General features: G+C 39.6%; 1 protein-coding gene across 9 annotated transcripts in view; it reads left to right on the top strand.

Annotated features, from left to right (window-relative positions):
* Window positions 1-18,745, top strand: part of MBD5 (methyl-CpG binding domain protein 5) — a 148,719-nt gene that overhangs the window by 50,060 nt on the left and 79,914 nt on the right. For all 9 annotated transcript variants that reach the window (XM_063340657.1, XM_063340656.1, XM_063340654.1 and 6 more), the window contains exon 2: window positions 1,925-2,022. The gene's annotated coding sequence lies outside the window, so the exon portion shown is untranslated. The remainder of the gene's footprint in view (window positions 1-1,924; window positions 2,023-18,745) is intronic.

The raw sequence follows: 18,745 nt of genomic DNA, 5'->3' as shown, positions 1-18,745 counted from the left end.
ATACTTTAATAGGGTCATTTTGTATCCGGAATTTTTTTCCGTACCAATCCATCAAGTCTCAGTTTGGCAAGCATCAAGGCACAGTGTACATCCAATTTCTTTTTCAGATTTTTCATTAGAAAAAGAGAGTTAGCATAATCATGGTATAGCCAATGCAATTTTATTTCAGAGACTCATCTGACAGTTATTTTTTTCTACAGGGGTTTTAAATTTTTGGAAGTACTAGAAAGAGCAAAGAATATCTATTTAAGTATTCGATAACTTGCTGTTTCGCAGAAGTTGATTTGAAAGGTGTTCATTCTCAGGTGATGGAAGTTGTGGGGCTTTGGATTGAATTCAGAAGAAACAAACATGGACAATTCAGATAAAGCTGAGATTGAAATAACTTTTTGCATTGATAGAGGCAAACTGCAAAAACTTCGCAGTTTTGCTATTGGAGGTATTTAACTGTTATGGCTTTAAGCAGCAATAAATTGTCCACAGAAGCTGCGAAGTGATCTGGTGATGTGGTCACCTTTCCACACGCGTCCTGGCTGCTGGCAATCAGATGTCTCAGGCCTGCAAATAAATAAATTAGTAAATAGATAAATCATGTTTTAAAACACATATATATTCAAGATGATGAATTAGTTGCTTGTGTTAACCTGAGTCGGATTGCTGCTGTGGTCGTGTGCTGTCAGAGGAATCGGTAAAGGGTTTTCCGTTGCTCAGAGTTGGATTCCTCTCTAAACTGAGAAAAATTAAACCAAGTGGAATTGACTAAGTAGAGGGGAGAATTCTTTACAAAACAAAAGCTTTTTCTGTTGCTAAATGAGGACTGAAAGATTTCAAAAGCGTTGCAGCGTGTTAGGTTATACGGGGACTAGTGGGGCTTAATGTGGTATATACTGGTGAGCAGGTACGTAAGGGTTGGTTACCCTGACTTTTGAAGTTCCGTTATTAAGTAAAAGTTCTTCAGAGCAGAGAACATCAGGACATTCTGAAGGCCAGGAAACACCTTTTTACTTGAAGGTGGTTGACCACTGGACCAGGTGGCCCAGAGAGGCTGTGGAGTCTCCTCCCATGGAGGAGATGTTCAAAGTCCAACTGGACCATGGTCCTGGGCCACCAGCGCTAGGTTGCCCTGCTTCAGCAGGTGGGGTGGACCAGATGTTCTCCAGAGGTTCCTGCCAACCTCAACTACTCCGTGGTAATTTTATTGTGGTATTAATAAATAGACAAGGGGTTTCTCATTCAACAAAAGAAGTTGAGACCTGAAGAAAAAAGTTGAGCTATTGGGCATTTTAGCATAGGTTGATTCCAAAGGAAATACGTACATGGACTAGTTCATTTGGTGCTGACCTTACCATAAGCAAGTAATTTATTTTATTTAATTCATCTTTCCATAGTTACAGCACTGAAATATGAAAACAGCGCTAATAAATGATACTGTATGGTTATACTGTTGAATAATGTGGAGTTGTCTTAATAAAACCCTAACTGGCCTTTTTAGGGACGTTGTCTCAAAGTTACCTTCAATTTGGCTTTTCAAAGCTTAGAGAGGTGGTTTAAATTTTGATAATCTATTAGTGCTTTATAATATAACACACTTCAATACTAATTTGTAATTTTATTTGTCTTTTTTAATCTTCAGCTCATGGGATAATTACTGTTGTTGTTATTTTGGTATGATAACTGAATTTCCTACGTTTGGCGTGTTTAGTCTTAAATATACCCATGTGGAGTAATTGCTCTATGCCTCAAATAGGCAAATGCCTTCCCGTGAAATGGCTCTGGTGCTTGTCTCTTTGTTTTTAACAGCAGTTAATAAATGAATGTATGAAATGTAAAATTTTACTTAGTGCCTTGTTAATAAAAGAAACACAGTTTGTGAAAATCTTAAGTCTAGTTGCAACTAACCTGGCTTCGTGATGTTTTTCTTCAGATCCTTGTTGACGATGATGGTCATTGGAGGCATAAATATTGAAGAATATATCGTTTACAGACAAGATCTTTGAAATCTGTTTCCTTCAGACAGCAAAGGTAAGTAAAATAATTTATGTTATACATTTGTATATAAGTAATAAGTTAGATAGCTGTTGTCCTCACAGTTGAACAGCAGCTGAAGCTCAGGAGCCTGACTACAATTCCAGAAGTTCTGACTTTTTTCAGTAAGTTTATTTATCCTCCTAATGGGAAAAATAAGCTATATGGAAGGAGCTCGGTTTCTTTTCCTCCTTCTAGTTACAAGAATATGAATCCTTAGCTTGGTTTGTTTTTTTTTTTTCCTGCATTTAATGTTATCCCTTATTCTTTCTTTCTCACGAGTTTTTCGCACTACGGGTCATTTGCGTTATCTGTCTGTGATACTGATGAGAACCAGGAACACCTTATACATTAAAATCTAAAGAGTGGTTGGGCACGGGGATTACTACTCAAAAAGACAAAAGTTATGTGGGAAAGAAATAGCTAGCAACACACAAAGTAAAATAATGGTCAATCTCTTGAAGATTTGTACAGAAGTTTAGAAATGTGACTTCTTTTTAATTAAATATTAGTGACACAAATCTGATGTGCGCTCTGCTTGGACTATTTATTTTGAATGTGTGGACTTTTGGTCAAAATAAGTGTTAGATATTCAGGAGAGTTTTGTTTGTATATTATTTTTTCTATTTTGAAACTGTATAAAACACTCTAGGTACTATGGGAAGAATCTTTTCTGTTACGGAAATAGAGCTAATTTTCCCACTCATTATCTGCTGTTAATTTAATGTGTGGCAATATCTGAAATTTAGTGATGATTATATGGCAGTAGATTTTTGGTTAGCTGTACAGCTCATCTATGAGCAAAGCAATTAAGACATAATTTCAGAATATAATTGAACTCCTAATGGGGCACTTTAATTCACTAGAAATTTACATATTTGCTTTTCTTTGTTTTAGTAGAGGGGTCCAAAATGCGGGTACAGCTTCATTTTTGAACTTCTGAATACAGTGACTTCGCCTGAGACTTTTCAAAATGAAGCATGTAAAATGCTGTTGAATAAGAGGATGGATAAGTTCATGAATAAGCTACTTAGTTCTCGAATCTGAACTTTGACTAGCTCTCATTAGCTGTTTATTTGAAGAATAAAACTCACTGTGTTGTTAGGATGCTGTGGCCCTGTTGAAACTCTTCTTCACCTGCAGCGCAACACCATGTGATGCAACAGAGTCAAAACTGACCTACCTCGTACAAAGTTTATTCAGTGTTTGTAACTAATTTTCCGCCTTTAGGCTTGTCCGGGCAACCTTGATCTGCTGGGAAAGGCCTTGTTCTGTAGATCTTTGTAACTGATTTTTCAAGCAGTATGAACAGAACATTCTTAGAACTGTGTAATAAGCTGGGACCCAGCCTGGTGGAACGTCAGGGTCGGGACACACAGGGACAAGGTTCTGTCTCACTTCTGTGTTAAAAAATGATTTCATTTCTGTAGCGTTTGTAATGCATTTCTGTTTTACTGCTCATTCTGTATCTTTTTACATAAGCCAGAGCTTTCCTACGAAACCCCCTTTTTACTTTTTTGAGGGTTTTTTTCAGCCCATGTTTAACTGCAGGGGCACTTCATGTTACTCGGGTATGTCGCCGTGTGCAGTGGACACTGGCAGATGTAGCCGGGTTAACGCAGCCCTGGTTCCATCGGTCTGGGTTTTCTCAGCTCCGGGGCGATGCTGTAGGAGAACAGCAGGTGGGAAAGAGTTAAAAAGCGCGGCAAGCATAAATGACTTACATGACCTAAAATAAGGAAACAAACAGTAGATGTTTGTTAGAGGGAAGCTCAAATTAAGAAAGAAATGAAGGCAGTTCTCTTTTCTTTTTTCCTTCCTTCCTTTTTTCTTTTTTTTTGACCCCCCAGAACGGAAGAACTTTTCATTCAAAAGATAAACACTCGTGAGCTGAGAGAGGTTATTTATACCTCTGCGATGTTGAGGTTAAATTTTTGGGTTTGTTTTGTTGTTATGGTTTCCTTCAAGGATAGACCTTTGCCTATGTTTTCATTTGTTCTAAAATGGGGACCTACAACGTTTGGTAAAGGAAAACCAAATGTTTTGGGGGAATAAGTATCAAAGGTTGCGTTTGGGTTAAGAAGAAACAGTTTTAGTGGGTGAAAAACTGGGACAGGGAAAGTATTTCTTTGTAAGGTTAATGTTTTACTGGTTATTTCCGTAAAGTTTTAATACATACATGTGGATAAACCTCTTGAATGCTATGAAATAAAAAAAAAAAAAATTAACTCTCATTCTCAGCATCTTAGCTTTTATTTTGCACTCCTTTTGTCTACTGGTACTAAAATGTTCGCAGCCGTATAGGTATGTGCAGCCACTGTTTCTATTCCATTTGATCTATTTTTAAATGCAAGGGCTTTTTGTATTTAATACGCATTACTGTGCTTGCAGTCTAATACTTCAAAACCTTAGTGACCTTGGTTCACCCACTTGTACCTTGTACATTATCACGCAGTCTTTAATTATATGATAACATGCTATTTTTCTCCATAGAAGGAAATCCTTGCGTTAAATAGGTGGCATTTAATCAGTATGCAGCTATCTAGTATTTTTAATTGTTCAGTGTGTGGTTCCAGATCTTCTGCGCTATATAATTTTCAAACCTTGCTCTGCAGATAGAATTAAGAATTTGCCTTTATGCTTTGCTATACCTTTTAGCTAGCAACAGGTTTTCACTAAGACTTTCTGGCAAAACCCAACCTCTGAAGCCCAGGTTATTTTGCAGAAGCATTTTCCCCTGGCAGGTCTTTTGATGGGCCGCTGGGGTTTATGTCCTTTTTACAGTAGTTGCAGAACTGGGGTGCTCACTCCATGAAGATTCTTTCAAGCCAGAAAAGCAAGAGCAGCGATCCTCCATGAAAAGCGTAGGAATTGAAAGGATTGTTGGCCTGGGCATCTTTTATTGAAGTCATGGTTTCATTCTGCTTGGGGTTCAGCCTGGAGAAAAGGAGGCTGAGGGGAGACCTTATCACTCTCTACAACTGCCTGAAAGGAGGTTGGAGCAAGTGGGCGGTTGGTCTCTTCTCCCAAGGAACAGGCAATAGGACAAGAGGAAGTGGCCTTAAGTTGCTCCAGGGGAGGTTTAGGATGGATATTAGGAAAAATTTCTTCATAGAAAGGGTTGTCAAGCATTGGAAGAGGCTGCCCAGGGCAGTGGTGGAATCACCATCCCTAGATGGATTTAAAAGCTGGGCAGACGTGGTGCTGAGGGACATGGGATAGTGGGGGTTTGGGCAGTGTTAGGTTGATGGTTGGACTCAATGATCTGAAAGGTCCCTTCCGACCTAGAGGATTCTATGATTCAGTTTCACATTGAGCCGTTCTTACTTGTGTCCTAGTTCCTTGTGTGTCTCTCATCCTGCATCTCTGTTTTCATTCTCCCTCATCCAAGTAATTTCTAACATCAGCTGGTTTCTATTCCAAGTTCATTATCCATTCTCACACAGTACCGGTCTTCCCTCATTTCACTGACTTTCCAGAATTACAGTTCTCTTCTGGCTCCGGATTTGCACCCCTTTTTCCTCCAGGTGAGTCTGCACAGCTGGGTGTTGAAGGTTGCACATCTCTCTGCCCATGCCCTGCCTCAGCCGATGTGAGTCAACTCCAGTCCAGCAGCCTCGGAGCTCCTTCAGTGGGACTGTGGAGTGCTCCGGAGGAGCCGAGTCTGTGTCTGTGCTGCGCTAGGGAGGTTACACGCTTCCCTAATGCTTGAAATTGTGCATTAGAAAACAGTTTGGAATTTTGGGGTATTTTTAAGATGCATATAACAGTTTTAGCACAAACGCAGGGGATTTTCTTCATTCGTAAACTGAGATGGCACTTACTGGTTTGTACTGCTTGTTTCAGATCTGACAGAAACCAGAACGATACATTACAAGTCCTCATATTTTTTTCTCGTTAATCACACAGAAGGGTGCAAAAACATATAGGATTAATAAAATAGAAAAATGGTTATGCAAACTTAAGGAGGGCGAGTGAGGTTTATATCTGTTTCTTGTATTTTGTCTTTTTAAACAGTACCTGGAAAATTCTAGTAGCTAGAGAGGCTTTTATACCGTGCGATAAAATGATAGACGTGTTTAGTCCCCTGTGTCCCCTCCAGCTGCAGGCCGTGGAGTCTTTGAGAACTTTCTGAACTGTGTAATTCTGGGTCTCCTGGTACATCGCTGCACAAAATCGGGCCTCTCGCTATCCAAACTTTGGAATTTATAAGGCTGTTGAATTCTACTGAAGTATACAGCCTAACGACTTGGCGCTGCATACAGAGTGCTTCTCTAAATAGTTTGTCTCAGAACTGTGTCATTACTAATGTTTTGATTGTAGTTATTCTAAGACAGAGAAGCAACAGTGTCGTGTTGCATCAGTTCTCTCCCTGCAGCAGCCTGCAGCCCAGATTGACGGGCAATTTTTTCCTGAATTGCCATTAAAACCAAGGAGCCCAATTGTCTTTTCTGAAGCCCTAATGTTTTTCTGAGAGCAGTCAATTTTCTGTCTCTCTCTCATCTTTTGATATGATAGGGTTGGCTTTTTTGTGAAATCCCAAGTTATTTTCTCTAATGCAAGATAGAAACTAATTCTACCTTTTGAAATTTAATAAAGGGAAACCTACTTAATTTGAAAGTTACTTCTACAGAAATGATTTCAAGAATTTGGGGGAAGGAAAAAAAAAAAAGATATTCCTAAAATGTTTTTCTACAATATCACTACTTTTAGGTACATTTTAGAGCCAAATTTTAGAATATGTTTTAAATATAGTAGACCTGATAGGTCATTTGCTGCCTTAGCAGAAAATTTTGTACCTCTTCTGCCAAGTTTTTCACGTTTCACCAGAGCAAGACGTTTGTTTTCCATGGTCTCTGTTTCTTTTCCAGCTGGTCCAGCTTCTGAAACAATTTTCAAGTAAATTTTTCAAGTAAAATATGAGGTGATGTTTTGAACTTTTCCTTGATGCAGCCACTGTAAATAAATACTGCAAACAAGGCCTTTCCATTCTGAAAGACTGGGACAGAGGGCACCCTGAACAAAAGTAAATATTCCCCACACATTTTTATTGTTACCACATTAATCAAGCTCAGTAGTTTAATTGTCATTTCAAAGTTAAATAACGCAAAAATTTCTGATACTGCAGTACATCCCTCTTTAAAAACATCGTAGCACAACTGTTAAAATTGACCTTTTTTAATGTCTAATTTTTCTTAGCAAAGCTAGCCATACAGCTTCTCAATTAGTTGTCTAAGGCTTCATACAGTCACAGCAGCCTGCGTGTCTCCAGAAGGTTTTGGGGGTTTTTATGATTTCAGTTTGGGATGTTAGAAAGTTAGAAAGTTTTATGAATATCCATCCTTACATTTTCCTGTAATACCTCAAGAAACTTCTGTGAAGTAAAAGCCACATCATCTTCATTTTTCCTTGAAGAGCTATGGGTTTAAAATAACAGGTAATAGAACTACTATCATTATTTGTTAATCACACAAAATATTTAAAGGAAGAATGTAGTATGTACTATAAACTGAATTATTCTTTTTCTGTTGTAACACCAAACCAAATTCAGGTCTTCAATTCCTTCTGAAAAAACAGTGCTCTAAAAAGCAGCTCAAGGGTAGCAAATTTGAAATATAGCTGTTAATGAAAACGTAGGAAACCATTGTTTTTCTTTACATGAAGATGTTCTGGAAGTTTGTGGAGGTGGGTTTTTTCCATTTTGCTATTTAATTTTATTTTCCCCTTACTATAAATTCACATCCTTGTAGACCTGCTATCACGATGAGAGCCTATCGAAACGGTTGAGGGAAGTGAAAGTACAAAAAAAAGCGAGATGTCTGTGCTGTGGTTCATCAGCCAGTGGTTGGTTTGGATAACTGGTGTTGGTGATTCTGAGCAGTGGGTCCTGTCCCAGATGCGAGTGTCCCCCCCAGCAAAGGCCTGGCCAAGTTGGCTTTTCTCCTTGTTTCCGTCCTCGTTATCATGTGGAGGGAGAAGGGTCGGGAGCTTTCCTTGACTCTGAGCTGTTTGCAGTTGTCTTCAGTTAAGCAAGGTTTTGGTTCTGTAAAGGCAGTGGTGGGAAGGGAGGAACCCTTGGTGCTCCCACGGCTTTGCGTACAGCCCTGGGCTGAAGTTGGCGCGTTCACTTGGGTCACCAGTGTTTATCCATGTCGCATCTCACCTTGTACCACCAGGAACTGCAATTTATATGTTACAAGTATAACCACAACAGCTTTCCTACAATGAGAAATAAGAGCTTTGAACTAACTAATTTTTGCTTTTGTTGGTTTATCTTTAAACAAGGCATCATCATTTTTCAGATTCTTAACTGGCTTTTGTCAGCATATCCCTACCCCCCTTGGTTTCTGCTCATCCAGCTCAGTGAATCTCAAACATCTTTGTCTCTTCTTTTAAAAGGGTCCCAGTTCAGTGCAACGTGTTTAAATTAAAACCAGTGATGCTTTTAAATTCAAGCTCACGCAAAGTTTCAGAAGAAAAGAGCCACTCTTTCTCTGAAAACCTGTGGTGATACTCCAGAGCCATCAGTCAAAACAGAATGTTTATTTTTATTTTTTACCACATCCCTGAAAAATGTTGATGGGAGGTAAAGTTTTCACCAAGATCGCCACAATCGGCTTTAGCTTTGTATCCCAGGCTACGACCACATCACTTCAAAGGATTCATTAAATTTCTTTTGGCTTTTATCCTCAGTGTATGAAAGTTTATAGGTACCGTTCTGAGAGTGGGGGCAAAAATACTTGAGGTCAGGAAAAGGATGGGTGAACTAAACTTTCCATTTGAAAGGTAGCTGGAAAAGTTAAAATATCAGCTCCATCCATCTGTTGAGTCCTTAATACAGGAACTAAAACTATTTAGGGCGTAGATCCCAGTGTGAATTTTACAAAGTAACTGTAATATCTTTGAGATATGTGTTGTTTAGATGTCAGAAAACAAAACGCTATCATTTTCGTACTGTTGATACATAAATAGAAATGTTTGTTGTTGAATCCTGTGTCTAATTTGATCATAGTTTATGAGAAGGTAGCTACATGACAGAATTCTCACTTAATTGCTGTCCTGACAAAGGGAATGGGAACTGGACCAGGAAACCTGGCCACAGCTTCACCTTCAATAAAAGCAGAAGAACAAAACCTGTATCACTTATGTGTATTATAATGTATATGATTTAACCTCACCTAAATAATTCTAACACAATGTTTTTGCTTATGCTACTAATTCTTGTTTGGAAGTTTTATACATTTTCTAGTGTAGACATTTATGTTGGTTCGGGTTCTTTTTTTTCCTTCAATTTTCTTTTTCTCTCAAGCATAGCTTAAGGAGTTGAGTGACAGCAAGTGACATTTTCATAGGATAGATTCTGGAGGCAAATGAAGAGTTGACAGTAGGCATAATGGTAGCCTGGAATAGTCTGACATGTAGGTGGTCTGACTGGAGGATATTCTTTGTGTTGAATGAAGTTCTCATGTAGTAGCTTTCAGTTTATATTATATTCTCATAGTATAGAATTAAATATATACCCATGACACATATGCTTCAGATGGTTATTTTACACAATTTCATCTTCTTGAAGAAGAAGCAGTGTTACGTAGTCTAAAAGGATCTTCAGCAGATAGATACTGGCATCAGTCAAAGTCCTTGGCTTTTGCGTTCTGTAGATGAGAGAGTGAGGCGTCTTCCAAAGTGGATAAATACACCGCATGTTCCCGTACAACAACTCTCTAATTAGTCGAGAACAGCACCGAATAAAGGTCTTGATTTTTTTAGAAAGTAGAAGGGAGCACTTGGTTGTTAGTTGCATGTCAACTTTTGGCTTCTTTGCGGCCTTATAACCCCCAAATAGTCATATTCAAGTGATCTTGGTAAAGTTATTGACTACCTTGTGTGTAGTATGAAATTTCACAGCTGGAGAAAGTAAGAAAACTTTACCTGATTAAAGCTTAATGACGGTATTTCCATTGACTTGCAGAAGATTAGATAACTGCTGCTTGGTGAAAAACACGATGAATTCAACATTCACGTAGATGATACTAGTATATTACTGTGTCTGTGCAAAGGATTGATCAGTAGATCGTTTTACTCAAGTATCATTCTAACTCTTATAATACCATTTAAAGTGTAAAAATCTTAGTAACTGTCTTCAAGTGTTATATCAACAGAAATTTATGCACGTGCCTTGATCGAGTTAATCCTCATTAAAATTGGTTTTAATCTTTGAAAAACAATTATTTGGAACCGGTGATGCTAGAGAAAAGTACTGTTGTTGCTGCAAAGGGGCATTTTGAAGTGCATTGCTAATTCATTCATATTATGAAACCACAAAACACGTATCTTCCAGTGTAGCAAGTTAGCAAATCATTGATTTAGGTGATATTACTTTAAAAATGACACATTACCAATATTTAGCTGATTTTGACGTCTGTCACATATAATAAGCGTGTGGATAGCCCTGATACCTTGTCTGCATCCGTGAAATCCTGTAAAAACCAGTTGGTTTACAGTGTCCAAGACTGAGAACAGTAAAACCTGACCAGACACCTTTCTCAGCACCGTGGTATAGAATTTGGTGGTTACCACCAAATGTGTGTCCATAATTCAGTTGGTTTTGTCTGTTTGCTTTGTACTTAAGACTTCTTTGCAATATCTTTTCAGTGGAAGTTATTATAAAGAAGTAGTACATAGGTTAAGAGGATGATTTTCATGATTTTTCCTAAATTGGATTTTGTTGATTATCTCAAATTTGAAATACATTTCAAATCTCTAAAAATAGGTATGCTGTTTCAAATGACAAAACAAGTTTACCTTTTGCCTACCTGTTTAAGATGGTGGGAGCACCATCCTAAACACACCTATTTTTAGATAGTCCGTTTTCTTAGAAAAAAAGAGCCTTGTGCTCACAACAGGAGCAGAATATTGACGTTTTGTTTTGGCGGCACAAAAGATCTTGTGAAATGGTGGCTTTTTTGCCCTGCTAGGACGTAAGAAAGGTCTGTCTAGGTTCTCGTTAGCAAAATGGGTCGCTGCTTTGGGGTGATATACTGGTACATTTTACCAAAAAACTTGTTGTTCCCAGTGTAGCTGAAGAAAAAGAAGTTAAATGTTCACACGACAAGTCACTGGTTTGACACAGATGTTTTCGAATGAGGTTCGATGCCCTCATATTAGTTTATCACGATTGTCCCATCTAAACATATAAAATTATGCATTCTTTATGAATAGTTTTGATTTGGGCTACAGGAATGCAAAGCTAAAATTCCATCTGAGACAGTAGAAGATGGTTTATAATTACAAACGAACCAGCCTGGCTGCAGCTGCAGGGAGCGGGGAGGGAAGAAGCTGATGAGAAAGAGCAAGGTCCAGAGATCTGGACCACACACGGCATCGGATGATGCTCGTTTGGGAAGTAGCAGGGTGAAGGGACACAAGCTGCGTTTCCCATAGCTGCTGTTTCTTTCCCCAGCAAAACAGACTCTACAAACGTCTCCTTAATGTACAAAGCTATATTGAAGTCCTTTTGCAAAGCAGTAAAGTGCAGCTGATCAATGATAAAATGCTTTCAAATTAGAAATACTTGTTGTAAAAGCATATCTTTGAGTGAAGGTGGGAGTAGTGCCTTCAATTGGACATAGATTCTTCGGTTGTGTCTTCCATCTATAGATCTACTCTGCTTATTTTGCTTTCCTGCCCAAGACGGATCTCTTTTTTTCTGGGCATGTTAAGGGAGAGGAAGGGAATTAAAAACCCAAAGGCCAGAAGAGACCGCAGGGACTGTTTGCTCGTTTCCTTCGGCATGCAGACTATCACTTTTTGCAGAACCTGGATTCAAGCTCGCCTATTTGAAAGCTCCCTGATCTTGTTTCAAAGCCTGGAAGTGATAGTGAGCTCGCTATTTCACTTAGAAAATATTTCCATATTTAATTGCTTGTAATAGTAAGAAATAGCTTTTTATAATACTGCTCTACCTTTCATCTGGAAGGACTTAAGTATTTTCCTCCTTGCTTATACCTACTAAATCTTTCATAATTGCGTTGTTGCTTGTTGTTGTTATAGTATTATATACTTTCTTCATCTCCCTGTACACATGCTTTAGCATTTTCTTGCACTATGTGCAAAGAGAAAAAACGATGCCAATTGGAAAGTTTGTGAAAACCATTTATGTGAAAATAATCTGCCAAACAGTGTGCTAAGAAACACAGCCTAGCATACTTTAGCTGCAGCTCTCTAGCATAAAATTGATACACAGCGTACTATGTTTGCAGCTATCCTACTGACGTGCCTTACTGCTTTAGCCCCTAAATTACTGATAGAAACAATGTGGGAAATGTTAAATAGAAGTTAGAGATTTTTTGGAGGCGAAAACATGTATTAAGGCTAGTGCTGCCCCAAATATATAGTTCAACGCAAAATTCCGTGATAGGGAAAAAATTGCATTGCTGTATATTTAGAGCCTGTGCTCCAGGTACAGGCTTAGGCAGAATCCCTCAGGGCTCTGCGACCAGCACCCTCGGTCCCTTCCCACTACGGAGCTCTTCTGGAGGAGCACCTAAAGCCGTAAGTGACTTCTAGGGTTTGGGTAAGGGGTTTACATTTTTGACTGGATGGAGAGAAGGGTCTGACATCCTCCTCCATGATCAATTCCTAAATCCAGAACTAAGTATATAAATAGTAAAACCAGTTTAGCCCCTCAGCCTGGGAAGTGAACTGGGTGGCATTGCTGGGAGGCAGGGAGAGCTTGCCGGGGACCATAGGTTCTTCCTTGGGTGTCGGAATAGCCGGGCTGTGTTCCTTAGGTTCAAGTTCATATAATATTTACAATAATGGGATGTATTCACTGAAAGGGAGAAAAAAAAATCCAACATAGCAAATTGCTACTGGACTGACACAACAGTGAGTTATTTGTTTGGATAGAAATAGAAGTTTATAAAACACGAATCGAGGATTAAACTATATGTTTTAGCATTGAACTAAATGTGGTCATTTAGTGATGATAAAAAGGTGATGTTAAAGCAGATTTGAGGATACAGTCAGTGTTCATGTGCTATTACTGAGGTCTGAGTTAGGTCCTGCTTCTGCGGAAACTGATGTCAGAACTGAAAAAGCTTTTCGGTTCGGTTCACAAAGTGCAGTGCTGTATCCATTGAGGTGTGTTTCATGGCTACATTTTGGATAGGCATCTCATTTGAGATACCTGGCCCTTCTGGATTTGACAAATTTAGATATTTTTGCAGCATGTTTTGTAGTACGAGCTCTGAGATTCATTATTAGTTAATTTTTTCTTGTTGGTCCTTGAACTCATCTAGTATTTTGTCCCATCTAAAACTGTTCACTGGTACCATGAAGGACGCTGAATGCTGAAGCCATCTCTGTCATTCATTCCCATGATTCTTCTGCTCTAATAAAAGGTAAAAAACAAAGATATTGGAGATGTTTCTAATGAGGTTCTCTTGTGAAGATTTTCTAGAGAAAATAAACATGGGTTACTTTTTTAGTAGATTTTTCCATAACTTCTGCAACTTGGTGATTTAAGTTCAATAAATTACTAGATTCAGGGTTTGGCCAACAGATGTCAGTGGGGGGGTAACCTCGGACACATCTGGATTTGTCCAAATCTGTGCTGTGTGCACTTGTCATGTACTCCTCAAAGTTCCCTTCTCTGTGTCTGCCGAAGGAGAGCTCTCCAGAAATTGTTGTCTGACCATTCAGTTGCCCACATGAGATCTTCAAAGACTGCACAGATGGTCTTTTGTCCCTGGGAACTTAACAGCACACGTTTTCGGGTGGATTCGGGTGCTCCCTCCTGATCCGTTGCCCCTATGAAGGCAGCAACCCCTGAGCTTGTCCTTGTCCGCTGCAGCTCCAGGCTTGACAGGAAAACAAAATAGAGAAGTATTCCTGAAAACTCAAAGCAGAGTTAATACTTTCAAGACTTGGAAGCCAAGAAACACAAACCTGATCTCTGCTTCTAAAGAAAATGTGCTAAAATAGCTAAAAACATGCTACACCTTCAAGGCAGTCTTTGAACATTAGAAGAACTTACCTTTTATTTAAGTTTCGCTCACCTCATCGTCAAATACATGATCCCGGTGTAGTTTTAAATGCAGATGTTGGTGATCTCTAGAGCCTGTGTGCTTTTTACCATGGACATTCCGTAACTACTTAATAAAGGCTAGCTGTCTATCTAATTAGGTTGATTTAATTTTTTAACACTCAGCTTTTGATAGATTTCACATATGATATCTTTTGGATGTATTTTGACAGGAATACGAGATGTAAGGCCTTTGGCCAGTCCTTTTCAGGAATCAGACTGTCTCTTCATCTGTTGTTGTTTCAGTGGTTCATGCCTACAAGTCCAAAAATGGCTTTAGAGATTTGGGATGCAGGAGAAGAGCTTTCCTGCATGTCTGTTAATTTACTCCTTTAATTTACTCTGATCCATACTGGTGCCAAAAAAAGAATAACTTCCTGGTGACTCACCAGGAGAAGGTTTCCATTGTGTGTGAAGTACAGTTTGGAGGCTTCACTGGTGTGGTGGTGAGTATAAGCATTTGCTAGCAGGACATCAGCTAGTGCCTTTGTGATGGACACTTGCGTGGCGTGGGCAGTGGTTCTCAGTGCTTCGAGTCCCAGGTTATGCCAACGCTTTTGATGGATGTGTAAGATATCAGTGTGTATCCAGGAGGAGGGAAGACAATGAATTGGTTTGAGAAAACTGGTACTCTTTAGGTGTTTAAAAAAAAAAATACCAGGTTTTGCAGTATTTCAAAGAACGCTTCCAGAAAGAAGCTTAGTAGCTGGTAACTTCACCCCATTAAAGGTTGGGTGCGTCACCAGTTGGGTACCCAAAGGTCGTGCACGGGACGATTAGAGGCAGGAGGGAGTGTCCCACCTGGGCTACAGGACGCGGGGCGACACCTCCCCAGCAGTAACGGTACGCGGTGAGTTTTAGCTAATACATGTGACTCCAAAGCAAGGTCATTACTGATGACTAAGTTAGAAGTAATAGACTCTCAGCTTGTTTTGCACAGTTTGAAGAACTGTTTCCCGTGCTAAGGGAGGTGGGGCTGGCAGCAGGGACAGCAGGAGGAGAGAGAATGAGCCTTGCCAAGGGGCATAGAGAAGTCTGATGTATGACATAGGCACTTAGGAAATATTCTACCTTAGCGTCATATGCTGTCAGTTCTGCTTGCTTTCATAATTTCATCCTGCTTTTTCATTTTGTAAACTATTTATGCTTAACATGTTTCTCTTAAAATAAAATCAATATTCCAAAAAGCTATCTGGTAACTGATAGCTTGCACCTGAACAGCAGAATACGTTTAGCATTACTGTTAAACCAAAAGATACCAAAAAGTAAATTGGATGCCTGTTCCTTTTTGTCCCTTCTGAAAAAACAGAAAATACATGGAGAGTAATGTTGTGTCCCTGGCATTTTATTAAATCGAAAAATATAAGTGCTTAATAAAACAACAAAAGGAAATTCAGAGAATTGTATGAGTTGATAATTAGAAAACAAACAAAAAAGCCCCCTGCTAAACAGCATCAAGCATCTGAGGTTGCAGACATGCAAAGAGCAGATTGTCCTCCGTGCAGTCCCTTGGCTTTCGGTGCGCTGTATGAAACTGCTGGGAAATACTGTCCGTCCTCAGGGAGAGCGGGGCAGGAGAGATGTCTTTAGGGAATGGGAGAGGGGACTGAGTCCTTGGGTCCCATGTTTACAGTTCAATCTCAACAGCAGGATTTGTCTGTAGACGTGATCTTGGGTGCAGCAGACATCTGTGGTTTAACCGGACAAAAAGCTGGTCCCTCTTATATCCAAAATACGTGCTTTGTGCAGTGCTCACAGTTCTCTCGTAGGCTCACATGCTTCTTTTTGTTTCGTTCTTTCTCCCGTCGTTTTCTTTGTCCCTGTTCTTTGGCTAGGTTTTTGGTTGGGCAAGGGAGCAGATCATTTGGTCTCAGCCATAAATTTGATGAGCCCCTCATAGAATCATTGAGGTTGGAAAAGACCTTTAAGATCATTGAGCCAACTATAAACCTAACACTGCCAAATCCACCACTAAACTGTGTCCCTCAGCACCACGTCTACCCGTCTTCCCCCTCTTGAAGTGCTTCAGCTTCACTCCAGGGTGCTGGTGGCTGTAAAGGCTCCGACCCGAGCAGTGGGCTGAGAGCTCTGAGCTGCCAGACCGGGGAGCCTGGAGCAGTGGAAGAGGTTTTGAAATGTTGTGTGCTTTCCAGTACAGGTAGTGGATAGCTGGCTGTCCATCCAGCCCACAGAAGGAATTGTTGTGCTTTGCCATGGACAAATGCTGGGGTACCCGCGCGTGCGTGGTGTACATGGGGCAGCGAGGAGAGGAGGCACGCCGCCTCTGGGAAATCCTGCTACAATTTGCAGTGGTTTGAGAAAGTCACTTTAGTGTATAGGGGAAAGAGAAAATGAGCCTTGCTCTAGGGTGCTGGAAATCAAATGGTTAATAGTACAAGAAATCTTTATGGCCCTTTTGTAAATCTTACTGGGTTAAAGGGTGTTTTTAAAAAGCAGTTTTAAATTGGCTGTCCCAGGAAATCAACACTGGTTTTAAATGTGTGCAAACTGAACACAATCTATGCCAGAGCTTCTGGTGCTAATGCCAGCTAAAAAGAAGGAAGGCAGGCAAAAATCAAATTGATAGGCTTCAAAGTTGATAATTGTGCTTAAGTGCTCTGCCCGTAAATCACTGACGAACGTCTCCACTGATAGAACAGTTACTGTATGTAAATGCACGTATAGCGCCTCTGCGATAATACAAAATACCTGAAATCCTGAATCCCTTGCTAAGCTGGCAGCGTTGCCGTTACTAAAATACAAGCTGCGGCAATGTATTGCCATTTGGCTTAACCTGAGATGATTCCATGAATGTCAAATAACATAATGCTGAGGATATTCAAAATTCCTGCAAAACATGATGTCAGTGTGTGTGACCTAAACTCCAGAGCAGCATAATGTGTTAAATTATCTTGCTATAGTTCCAAAAAGCTTCATGGATTAAGTTGTTTAAAAAAGCGTTACTCTCTAAAAGTGGAAAATCAAAACAAATTTTAAAATTTTATCTCTCTAGCTTTTTGGTTTATCTTAATTTCTCAAAACTCCCCTATCTCAAACTGTTTTTATAGTGGGATGGTCCCTGCCTGTGACTGTAGTCGTTTGGGCAGGGACCATCTTTGCTCCAAAGGTGTGTTGGATCTACCTTCTCGGTGTGACTCTTCACACCCAGTTACATACGTGGCAGTCTCCAAGTCGTCTTCTATTGCTGGTCACGCAAAAATTTCAAAGCGGAGAGTAAAATAAACTTATATTCCTTTTTATTGATTATACTTGTTAATCTTCATAAATGGCATCTGGAAAGCATGCTACCAGACGCATTTGTATCAAGCATATTGGCAAAATGCGTACAGAGATGCTAAATGGTCTGCAGTTAGCAAAGTTCAGGATTGGGGGGTTGAGTGAGTTTAGAAAAGCCATGTGAAATGTGACCGCTTTGAAAGAGTTGTGCTCTTTAATTCCTGTGCAGAGATTTAGTGTTTTCATCTCTGCGACCTGTGGCGCGAGGGCCCCGGCTCCCATTCAGCGTACCATCGCAACGCGTTTGGAGTGTGCGGTAGGATTTGTATTTGGAATAAGACAATGAATAAAACTGATAAAGCAGAAAGGAGAGTTTACTCTGTGCTGTCAAATTAACTCTGCCGCAAAATGACTTGGTTACATCAAGTGGGAAGAAATATTGATATAAAATATTTTGGTACATGGGTATAACAGTAGTTCTTGATGATAATACGAGGAGTGTTAGAGTACAGTAGTGTTTCTGAGCAGGTGAATTCATATTTCCTGTATTTAAGGTTTCACTGGAAGAATAAAACAAAAGTCTATTTAAAGTAAAACCTTGTTTTAAACTGCTCGGTTTTGTCTGCTGCCTAAAATACTTGAAGGTGCTGAAGTACAAATTTTTTTTACCCTGTTGTATTTACCGGAGTGCACTTGGCTGGGGCTGACCTACAGCAGTTACAGACAAATGATTTGATTGTTTCCATTTACTACAGTTTCGTGTATGTTTTAGGATAAATTCTGACTTAGAGTAAATTTGCACTGCTTTGTGGCAAAGCCCCAGTACGCAGGATGGGGATCTAGCTGCATGAGTAGATTCTTAATTTATGTAGTCTAGCAGAGGACACGTTTATAGTTCAAAAAGTAAATGATTCAGAAGACTATTTGGAACCCTACTTTAAAATTGCTAATTCAATAATTTCACTTAGTAGCAGCTAACTATTAGCTACATGAGCTTCTACAGCGTTAAAACTTTTTTAGTAATGGTCATATTCCGTATGGTGCCTTGGTTTGGGTGTTTCATAATATAACAAGATGTTCGGAGGCTGACTTTAGTAGTGCTTGTGTTGGCTCTTCGGAAGTACGTCAGGCTTTCTGTCTAGATCTCCTTGGAGACTCTTGTTTCGTGTGTAAGGTGAGTCGCTTTCTCTAGCGCCAAACCTTTAGATATGTCTTACTAGAAGTATTCAAGAACATAACCCTCAAAAAAATTGTACCTAGTGGAGCTGAGGAAGGACTTGAACGCTGTTACTTGTACCTGCTAAGGCCGAATCACAAGAAGAATATACTGACATATTCCTCATTTAATATATTACAAGGCTATTAGAAATTTTGGATGATGCCACAGAGCAGAAAACT

Source organism: Chroicocephalus ridibundus, chromosome 7 (assembly GCF_963924245.1).
Source record: "Chroicocephalus ridibundus chromosome 7, bChrRid1.1, whole genome shotgun sequence".
Taxonomy (NCBI): Eukaryota; Metazoa; Chordata; class Aves; order Charadriiformes; family Laridae; genus Chroicocephalus; species Chroicocephalus ridibundus.
The sequence above is the reverse complement of the archived record's forward strand: the minus strand, read 5'-3'. Positions and strand labels throughout refer to the sequence as shown.